This window comes from Lathyrus oleraceus, chromosome 2 (assembly GCF_024323335.1).
Source record: "Lathyrus oleraceus cultivar Zhongwan6 chromosome 2, CAAS_Psat_ZW6_1.0, whole genome shotgun sequence".
In the NCBI taxonomy this organism is placed as follows: domain Eukaryota; kingdom Viridiplantae; phylum Streptophyta; class Magnoliopsida; order Fabales; family Fabaceae; genus Lathyrus; species Lathyrus oleraceus.
The window spans coordinates 390,530,287-390,541,270 of NC_066580.1; the positions used below are offsets into that span (position 1 = coordinate 390,530,287).

Consider the following 10,984-nt stretch of genomic DNA (forward strand, 5'->3'; position numbering starts at 1 on the left):
AAAAGATTAAGATGATTCAGGAGAAGATGAGGATTGCTCAGAGTCGTCAGAAGAGTTATCATGACAAGAGGAGGAAGTCACTTGAGTTTCAAGAGGGAGATCATGTGTTTCTTCGTGTTACTCCGATAACAGGTGTTGGTCGGGCTTTGAAGTCGAAGAAGTTGACACCTCGATTTATTGGTCCTTATCAAATTTTAGAGAGGATAGGAGAGGTAGCCTATCGTATCGCTTTACCGCCGTCACTTGCGAATTTGCATGAGGTTTTTCATGTGTCTCAGTTGAGGAGGTACATTCATGATCCGTCGCATGTAGTCCAAGTAGATGATGTACAGGTGAGAGATAACCTGACTGTTGAAACATCGCCTATGAGGATCGAGGATCGAGAGTTGAAGCAGCTGCGGGGTAAAGAGATTGCCTTAGTGAAGGTAGCTTGGGGAGGACCAGCAGGTGGCAATGTGACTTGGGAACTGGAGAGTCAGATGAAGGAGTCCTATCCAGAGTTATTTGTTTGAGGTATGTTTTCGAGGACGAAAACTCTTTTAGTGGGGGAGAGTTGTAACACCCCAAATAAGGTAAAAGAATTATTTAATTAAGTTAATAATATATTTAATAATTTAATTAAATAAATTGAATTATTGGATTATTATTATTATTTTGGAATAATAATTATTTTTGGAAAATATATAAGTGGAATAAGAGAAAAGGTTTTCATTTTTTGGAAAAGGTTTTTACGTGAAAACTGAGAAGCTGCAGAGAAGAGGAAAAGGGCAAAGAGCTGTAGAGCAAAGGTTGGAGAACGGAAAAGCTTGAAGCTCGAAGAGTTGCCGGATTGTTAAGGTAAGGGGGGTTTATCGTCGTTTAATGGGTATTATCGATTAACATGTAATGGGTAGTGATAAGCCGTCGATTGACCCTAATTGGGATTTAGAATGCTGAGAAATTATGTTGAATAAGTTGTATTAAAGCTGAAATGGAATTTGTGTTTGAGTGTATTGTGAATTTCTGAGCGTATAGCTTTTTACGGAAGTTGAATCGGAGGTCCGGAAGTCCTCCAACGGCGGAAAATGCGGAAACTCTGCATTCTGCCTTGTGTTAGCGCAGGAACTGCTGTTTCGCCTGCGTTAACCGGTTAACCCAGGGTGTTAACCGGTTAACACTGTTATAAATTGTGAAAAATGTTGAGTTTTGCCTGCGTTAACCGGTTAACCTATAGCGTTAACCGGTTAACACTGTTGCGTTTTGCCTAGAAGTGTAATTTTCCTGCGTTAACCGGTTAACCTATAGCGTTAACCGGTTAACACTGTTGCAGTATGTAAAAATGGTTGATTTTTATGATGTAAGTGTAATTGGTGATTGGCCTATTGTATCCAATTGTGATAAATAAATTCGTGGAGTCTATGTTGCGAAATGTTGATGCAAATATGTTGATAAGTTGTTTTTGTGGAAAATATTAAGTTGTAGGCTGATGAGCCAAAGTTGAATATAAGTTGTTTTGTTGAAAATGCTGAGTTGTAGGCTGATGAGCCAAAGTTGATTTTTAAGTTGTTGTTGCTGAAAAAGCTGTTATGTTGTCGTTGTTATTATGTTGTTGAACTTTCAAGTCGTACATGCCATATACATTCATATGCATTAAGTCGGGGCTTTTGCTCACACCACGTTGGCCTGGATTGGCAAAATTATGGGGCTTTTGCTCACACCACGTTGGCCTGGATTGGCAAAAATTTTAAGTTGAAAGTTGAAGGCTTATGCCTTGATGCCCACTAAACTGGCAATGATTTTAAGTTGGGAGTTTTACTCCAAATGGTACCACATGCATGAAGAGTCGAGTCTCATTTGAGTTGCATTTACGTTGTGTTTGAATATGATGTTGAGTTGAATATGCTGCTACCGAATGCATGATATGATGTGGGTGATTAACGTGTAAAGTTACTTAACATAACATGATGATTTATAATATTTGTTATATCGATTGAGGAACTCACCCTTACAGTTATATTTTTCAGGTAACGAGCAGTGAGTTGAGTAGAAGCTAGTGCTTGAAGTCTAGAGTGGTTTTAGTGGGTCATGCTCTGATAGATGTAACATCGGGACGGGATGTTTTATTTGTTGAATAAATGTTAATTTTAAGATATTACAGATGTTGAATGTTTCTATCCGCTGCGAATTTTTAAAGAAGTGTTTATGTTGGATTAAATAATGAGCATGACTGATTTTTACGGTGAATTATGTGAAGTATTATGTGACACCCTTGGTGCATGATTACTCTGATATTGATTTATATGCTGTTGTTTTAATTAAATATTTGGGGTATTTAGAAGGGTGTTACAGTGTCTATCTGACAGTGATTTCTTCAGAGTGAAAAACATCAGATCCTAGAGTGCACTGCTCAAATTCAGAGTGTCTGATACTTCTTTCTACGTAGAACTTGTGCGCTTTCTTTTGATCAAAGTCAGAACCTCTGATTGAATAATCTTCATAGTGGTCATTCTAGACTTACGTGTATATCAGATGTATGTCTATCTGACCCTTTTTCGACTAGAGTCCTGCACATTTAGATAAATTATGTTAGGGTACCAATTTGTTATCATCAAAACATTAGAGATGAATTGTAGGCACAGAATCTTGTTCTTACAATCTCCCCCTTTTTTATGATGACAAAAACCTTAGAGAGGCGATGAAACAATGATACTTCAACAAGTATTTAAAGATTTATCTCAGAGTCAGATGAGTGACGACTCCCCTTGAGATAGATCATAATAATTTTTTTGATGTTCTTACCAGAACTCCTTGCGTAGCAGCGGATTTTTACCTTAGATATCTCCTGCATAACTTAGAATTTTCATAAGAGATTTTAAATATGCGCAGTGCAGCAAGAGGCTTAAATATTATTTCATCAGAGTTGTTTTGTATTCTCCCCCTTTTTGTCATACTCAAAAAGACTTAACACAAAAATAGAGTAGACAACATATGATTCATATATGAGAAAGAGGATTACAGATACAATGATTAGCTATTAAGAGTAGAGAGAAAAACACTTAGAGAATACATAGTAGATAAGCAAGTAAGGAAAACAACAAACAAATCCTAAGTGCCCAAGGGTTCGGAGGCGGAGGCATCCTCTGAAGCAACTGAGTCAGCATGTTCTGAATGTTGTTGTTGACGGAGTCCTGTTGGTCCAATCTTGCTCTCACTATCTGCTGCTCCTTTTGCAGCTCTTCCAGAGTCTTCAAGACGAGAGGAGCGAAATCAGAGTGAGATTGCTCCCCCTGAGTCGGAGCATCATTCCTTGCCTTTGCAGCTTCTTCTACAACTATGTATGCTGCTTCTTCAGCATCAACTTTTGCTTTTGCTTCAGCTTCAGCAGCAACAACAACAACTTCAACAGCATCCTTCTCAATAGTTTCTCTTGCTCTTTGCTCTTCTTCCATACGAGCCTTCTCTTTTGCTTCTCTTCTGGCCTTCTCGTTTGCCTCTTTGGACAGACGTGCTTGCAGCCTCTCTCCAGCTTATCTGATAAAGTCGTTTCGGACTTGTTCAGAGAGGTCTTTCAGCTTGAAAGCCTCAGAGGTCATCCATTTGATCACTTTGTTCTAGTGAATCCTCACTGCAGAGGGATCGTCACTGATACCAGAGTTCTCAGATAATGATATGATCTTTTCCATTGAATACTCAGTAAATAAGGTTATTGCTTCTTCCAGGGTGGGGAAGGTAGGTTCTGGTTCTGGGATAGGAGATGTAGGTGTTGGTGGTGAAGGGGTTGTTTCAATGGGAGGTTCAGAGTTATGGATGATTGGGTTTTTAAAGGGAGTTTCGATGGGTGGTTTGGATGAAGGTGCTGGTGGTTGTTTAGATGGTGATGGAATGTTAGTTTCTGGTTCAGATTGGTGGTGTGTGGAGAGGGCACGAGCCTGAAGTTGAGCCAGAGTGGGAGATTGAGGGTCAGATGGCTCTGAGTCAAATGAGATGGTGTAGTAAGATGGGGATGAAGGTGTTGAAGAAGGTGGTGATATGGGTCCATTGAACATTTCAACTTCAGATATGGGCAAGGTTGTGGTGGTGAGGTTAAATTTTTGAAGGGGGGTGATGGTGGGTTAGAGGTAGGTGTTTCAGAGGGTTTGGTGGTGGAGGGTGAGGGTTTAGAGTGTGTGTATATCGGTGAGGTTTGAGGAAGGAAAAAGCAAGTTGCCTTAATTGAAAAGATGGAGAGTTAGAAGACAGAAACTTACTTAGAGATGTGGAAGAGGAGACCAGAGGGACAGGAGGTCTGGATACAGAAGGTTCCCCCAGCTTTGCTCTCTTAGCATTCTTCGACTTCTCAGAGGGCTCCCATTGTCTCTTCATAAAATTTGGTGGATGCTCAGGTAGCCAGTCCACAGAGAAATCTGAGATGTCAACTCCTTGGTTGGCCAGATCCTACAGATAGTCTGTAACAACCTATGGAGGATCAATCTTTAAGAAGAGGTAGAGGCCATTGGGTATCTTCCTCTGATCTTCCAAGGCTTCCCAAGAGGTGTCCAACGAAGGCTTGACTAGAATCTTCTCAGTTATCCCCATGCTCTTCAGATTTTTTGAGTTCATAGGCCTCCCAATGTCAACTGTTACATCACCCATCAGATTATGACGAATCAAATGATCCACCAAGCCGATCTCTATCAGAACGTCAGATATCAACCTTCCTAGAGGGATGGTTTAAGGGAGACATTGGTGTGAATGATGCACCGAGGAAAGGTTAGAAATATTGTTGTGGTGTTTGGTAGAGATAGGGTTGTTGAAGGTTTCAATTTTGTGAGGTTTGGGTTTCTTGGTTATGGTATGAGGAGGGACGATTGGTGTTAAATGATCGTTGAGTGTTCTAGCTAAGGCGGCTTTGGTAGGGTGATGTGTTGGGTGCGAAGCGATGTTGGGTCTCTAGTTGATGATCTATTTGTTGGTGAGGGTACGGGGTATGCTCTTGGTATTATGGTTGGGTGTATGACATGTTAGGGTTGTACGTTTGTGTGTTTGTGGAATGGAAAGTTTGACGGATAGGGGATTGTGTGTAGTCGGTTTGACAATGATGTTAGGGGTTAGATGTTGAGGCGTCTGGTGTGTAAGTTTGTTGGCGTGGGTCGTATAGGTACATATCCTCGGCGATGAACTCAAAACCAACCGATATGTACCAAGCCATATAAGTACGACTTGGTTTTTCTTCATTTGGTATCACTACGTCAGTTAAGACATGGTCATGGCAGTGCTTCCATTTGCGACACTCAGATCTAGCGAAGCTTTGCCATGGATTGAAGTTCCATTGGTCATTAACTTTGCGTAGATGTGATTCTCCTAGGTTTGCTGGGGGATCAGGGATGTGTTGAAGCATACCGAACTGTAATTTCACACGGTCCCTGTTGTGCATCTCCACAATTGTGGATCTTATGATCGGTGTGCATACAGTTCATACGGTTGCGTCTTCTTTGTTGATTTCACGGTCATGATCCAAATTTAGGTATGAACACCAAATGAACTGAAATATGAGCATAAGTTAGATTATAAACTTGATAGAAGAAATTAATAAATTATTACGAAATACTTAGGTTATTATCCATACATATATCGGTTGAAGGTGATCCAAGAGATTGCGATACTGGGTAATATAGTGTCTAGGACATTTGGTATAACTTATACCACGTGTCGACCATCTGCACCATAAAGGTAAAAATATTAGTTAGAGATAATAATCGTTAAAGTAAGTAAATATATAGCATTTTAAACAACTTTCTTTTGTGCATACGGGAATGTGAAAGGGTTGTTGTTAACGGGCGCTACGGACGGTAGTCTTGACCAACCCCATGCTTGGAGAAAAACAGCACATCCAGAAAAGGTAGATGTGTCTTTGTGTGAATTTTTACACAAAGAGCTATAAAGATAGGTCAGACAAGCGGATCCCCAACTGTAACTTCCTATTCTATCTACATGTCTTAGTAAAGATAAATACATAACATGCATATTAGAACCACTACCTTCGGGAAATAAAAAAGAACCAATTAAAAGCATAATATAACACCTAGTTTTTATTATTCTAGCCTCTTCGGTAGAATGCTCATCTAAATGTAAATTGTTATTGAAGGTGGAGAAAAACAAGAAAGGGGGGTTTGAATTGTTTCCACATATAATAACAACTTTTGCAAATAAAACACACGCGAAAAAATAATATTATTAACACAAAAGTTTATCCTGGTTCGCTTGAAATTCAAAGCTACTCCAGTCCACCCGGCCAAGGTAATTTTGCCTTTAACAAGGACTTAGTCCACTAATCTTGAAAGATCACAACACAAAGCGTCTAAGTAGATAAAGATCTCTTAGCCTTCTCAAGTTTATAGACTTCACAAGTCACTTGAGGAATATTCACTAAGTAATGAAAAATACAGTTATATGTTAAGTGCTTCTAGGTAAGCAGAAGTTACACAATATGAGAACATAATTGTTTCACACTTAGAGAAACAACTCGTGTGAAAGAGAATGAGCATGAATAAAAGAGATTTGTTATTTGTTTGCAGTATTCTCGTGTGCTTCGTTATCTTGTTATGAAGATGATCCATCATTTATATAGAGATTTGATGAAGAGACCGTTGGATGAGGAAATATTGGAAATGATGGACTTTTAATGTAATTAATCTCTTTTTTCTTTCTATAGCAATTTTGGAGTGTGTTAACTCTCTTCCAAAAAATTAATTCTTGCCAAAAGCGAAAGACTTCGCAGCTAAGTCTTGGTGATCATTCTGAGACAGACTATGCAGAGCTCATATGTTTTTGTTCGGCGTGTGTATCTTCATATAGTTGCTGAAAGCTTATTGACTTCAGAGGTTCTTGGTGTCTATCTGACAGTGATTTCTTCAGAGTGAAAAACATCAGATCCTAGAGTGCACTGCTCAAATTCAGAGCGTCTGATACTTCTTTCTACGTAGAACTTGTGCGCTTTCTTTTGATCAGAGTCAGAACCTCTGATTGAATAATCTTCTAAGTGGTCATTCTGAACTTACGTGTATATCAGATGTATGTCTATCTGACCCTTTTTCAATTAGAGTCCTGCACACTTAGATAAATTATGTTAGGGTACCAATTTGTTATCATCAAAACATTAGAGATGAATTGTAGGCACATAATCTTGTTCTTACAATCTCCCCCTTTTTGATGATGACAAAAACCTTAGAGAGGGGATGAAACAATGATTATTCAACAAGGATTTAAAGAATTATCTCAGAGTCAGATGAGTGACGACTCCCCTTGAGATAGATCATAATAATTTTTTTGATGTTCTTACCAGAACTCCTTGCATAGCAGCGGATTTTTACCTTAGATATCTCCTGCATAACTTAGAATTTTCATAAGAGATTTTAAATGTGCGCGGTGCAGCAAGAAGCTTAAATATTATTTCATCAGAGTTGTTTTGTATTCTCCCCCTTTTTGTCAGACTCAAAAAGACTTAACATAAAAATAGAGTAGACAACATAGGATTCATATATGAGAAAGAGGATTACAGATACAATGATTAGCTATTAAGAGTAGAGAGAAAAACACTTAGAGAATACATAGTAAATAAGCAAGTAAGGAAACCAACAAACAAATCCTAAGTGCCTAAGGGTTCGGAGGCGGAGGCATCCTCTGAAGCAATTGAGTCAGCAGGTTCTGAATGTTGTTGTTGGCGGAGTCCTGTTGGTCTAATCTTGCTCTCACTATCTCACTACGCCAAAAATGACTTTTAACAGCGCATCTTAGACAGCGCTTTTAAAAGAAAGCGCTGTCTAAGGTTAAAATTAAAATAAAACACGGAAAATGTTCCAAAAAATAATGAAAGCGCTGTCTAAGGGGGGGTCTTAGACAGCGCTTTCTAAAAGCGCTATCTAAGACCCCCCCTTAGACAGCGCTTTTAGAAAGCGCTTTTAAATATAGACCTTAGTCAGCGCTTTTGATAAAGCGCTGTCTAAAGTCTTTCAATTAAAAAAAAATTAAAACCAAAAGCGCTGTCTAAGGGGGGTTTAGAAAGCGCTTTTGGAAAGGCATGGAATTGATCAGAGTTTCAGCTTCAGAAAAAGCTTCGCGAGTCTGTGACCACGTTGCTTCATCTTTGGTATTTCTTCACTTGTTAGGGTTTTTTTTATCAGATTCTCCCAATTTCTCTCAATTTCGTTCAAAATGACTCAAGATCTTGAGATGAAAGATCGTTCAACTCCTTCCAACTCCGTTTCTCCACCGATTCCATCTACTTTGCAGCGTAAGAATCTCCGTCTAACTACCACTGTACCGATTTCAAATCTTTGTTAAATCATTTCAACAATTTTCTTGTTTAAATTTGTGGATTTTGGAATTGTGTTTCGTAGATTTGAAGGAGATAGCAACGCTCATCGAGACCGGTTCGTACTCTAAGTTCATAACATAAAAACTCGTTACTGGCCATGATTTACACGTATACCACATGGTACAGTGGCTCGTCTAGCCTTACCCAGAAGAAAAAGAAGACTCGGATTTTGACGATTGGATGAACTGTTTTCTCATAGCGCGGTATTTGATAAGTTAAGAAGGTAATCTTCCTTTTTCACCATGGCATTGTGTAATTTAGAAACAATATGGGTTAGCCAAAATGATGAATTGGAAAAATGATTCAATAACCTATGCAAATTAATCTCATAGGGCTATGGTCCTATACTTCCTCACTAATTTAAGGATGTTTTGGGGGAACAGAAGAATGTGGGCTTCTGGATTGTTCTGCTGGTGTTTAGTCATGCAGAGAACATTCATTCCAGAAAGTCCTCTTTGAAAGCTGTGACACATCCAATGTTAACATATTGTGCTTTAGCTTAATACTATGATATGATTCAACTACGAAGTCCTCACCGAGCACTCTCCCCTAATGTCCACATCATGTTTTTGCTAATTCTGAATTTCTTAATCACATATTCCTTGAATGACCTACTTCTAAATTTGTAATTAAGATGACTGCTATTTGTTGATGTTTTAGGTGAAAGTCAGGTTTCACTACAATAACCAATTAAGCTGGTTAATGCAACCACTATTCTAAATAAAAATATCAATCAAATATACTTTTTTTAGTGATTCTTTCATCACAATGAAATAAACAAAATAAACTCCTAAATACTCATATGTTTTGCCTTTTGCTTCATGAGTTAAGTTTTAAGGTAACAGAGTCTTTGGGTTGGACAACATAAGTAAATTATATGTTTACAAGATTGGTATTAGACTTTATAATAATAATAGGACCAGAAAATCAAAGTGAACAACTGTGAATTATTAACTGCAAATTGATGAGCTTAAATCCCTTACAATGGTGGAAAACAGTAAGAAACTGATAAACCAGAACAAGAAATCCTAACCAGAGAATTCTTTCTCCTAACTGAATGCTAACAACTTTTCTGAATACCTTCGCCAATCCCTTTCCCTCCCTCTTATAAACGAAATTACGGAATATGATAAGATTTTACGATCTCACTCACCCCAACAGTACCGATCTTAAGTAGAATCTTTGTTGTAGGCAAATTGTAAACCTAATTAGGAGGCGATGAATATTTATTTATTTATTTTAAAAGTATCCTTTGACTACTTGCAACTTTCTAACTTAGTTCTGTTATTGAATGTCGTTGTCACAAACTTATTTTCTAGAAGTTATCTCGTGAGATATATGTTTGAATGCTTTCTGAGTTTGATCAATTACTCTTTCTCTCTGTCTTTTGGAAAATATTAGGCTGTTGTCTTCCTATGTTTTTTTTTTGTGGTGAAATGGCAATGGTATTTTCATTAATTCAATGATTGTTTAGGAGGATGATCATGAGATGGAAGTGGACGCTGCAACGTCTGCCATTCAAACCCCTACAACTAAACATTTGTTGCCCGAGCTAGAAATTTACTGTTATTTGCTTGTACTACTTTTTCTGATTGATCAGAAAAAATACAATGAGGTCAGTTTCCGTATTGCTTATATGTTTTCAACTATGCGATCTAACAAATAGTAGAATGCTTATGGTTCTTTGGTTTTTCTTTTTATAGGCCAAAGCTTGTTCCTCAGCTAGCGTTGCTTGGCTGAAGAATGTGAACAGAAGAACTGTGGATGTTATTGCATCGAACGCGCGAATCCAAAACCGATGAAGCCCTTTGGATTCCAAGATTACTTTTAATGTTAAACACCAATTGCGAATGGAAGATCGAATTTGGATCCAACTCCAATCCGGCTCAGAATTCCGGTGCGGTGGATTTTCAGAGAATCGCAGGTATTAGCTTCTCTTCCCATTTTTTGAAATTAGAGAACTAGTTAGTCATGGTTATTATGAAATTAGAAAAAAAAACTTAACTGTTAGTCAAAGTCCTGCTGTTAGTTATTTCCCATTTTTTGACTTTGTTAGTTTTATTTATAATCGATTGCTTTGAAATTATGTTACTACAAAAGGTTAGATTGATGTTAGTAAATCTGTTAGCAAGTTGATGGTGAGATCTGTCATGGCCTATTAGTATCAGAAACATTATTAGTGAAGGCCAAGACCATGACCAAACACTTGCCTGATTATTTGATGTAGAACTTACTTGCTGAAACTTTCCGCTATGCTAATGATTGTCTTGGTGCATGACTTGTCATTGGGCATGAGCGCCGGGAGCTGTTACCGCAGCAAGTTGTATCAGTTAAGTTGTTATGACTAATTTTGGGAATCTGCTAACGACTCGTTTTAGACAGCACTAGCTAGTGTGTTTTGAGTTGCTCACTTGCCAACAACTTAATAATTGTAATGGATTTGAAGTTAATTGAGAATTTTGCCACCGATACTTAGTAAAACTCGATTAAAATGTCGTTTACGATGGTTATAACATACTGCTATGTTGTTAAAAAGCTGTTTGAATGGTTTGAATTGTGAGTTGTTTAGAAAACCATGTTAATAACTTGAAGTAGGGTTAGTGACGGTATTACATGATTATGTTAGATTCAGTTATATAAACTGAGAATTAA

At 38.0% G+C, this 10,984-nt stretch overlaps 1 long non-coding RNA gene across 1 annotated transcript; it reads left to right on the forward strand.

Moving 5' to 3' along the window:
• Positions 1 to 8,106: 8,106 nt before the first annotated feature.
• Positions 8,107 to 10,256, forward strand: LOC127121465 (uncharacterized). The gene is made up of 3 exons (XR_007803458.1): positions 8,107 to 8,248; positions 8,355 to 8,555; positions 10,036 to 10,256. It is a non-coding gene; the product is annotated as an uncharacterized LOC127121465 (long non-coding RNA).
• The last annotated feature ends 728 nt before the right edge of the window (positions 10,257 to 10,984 follow it).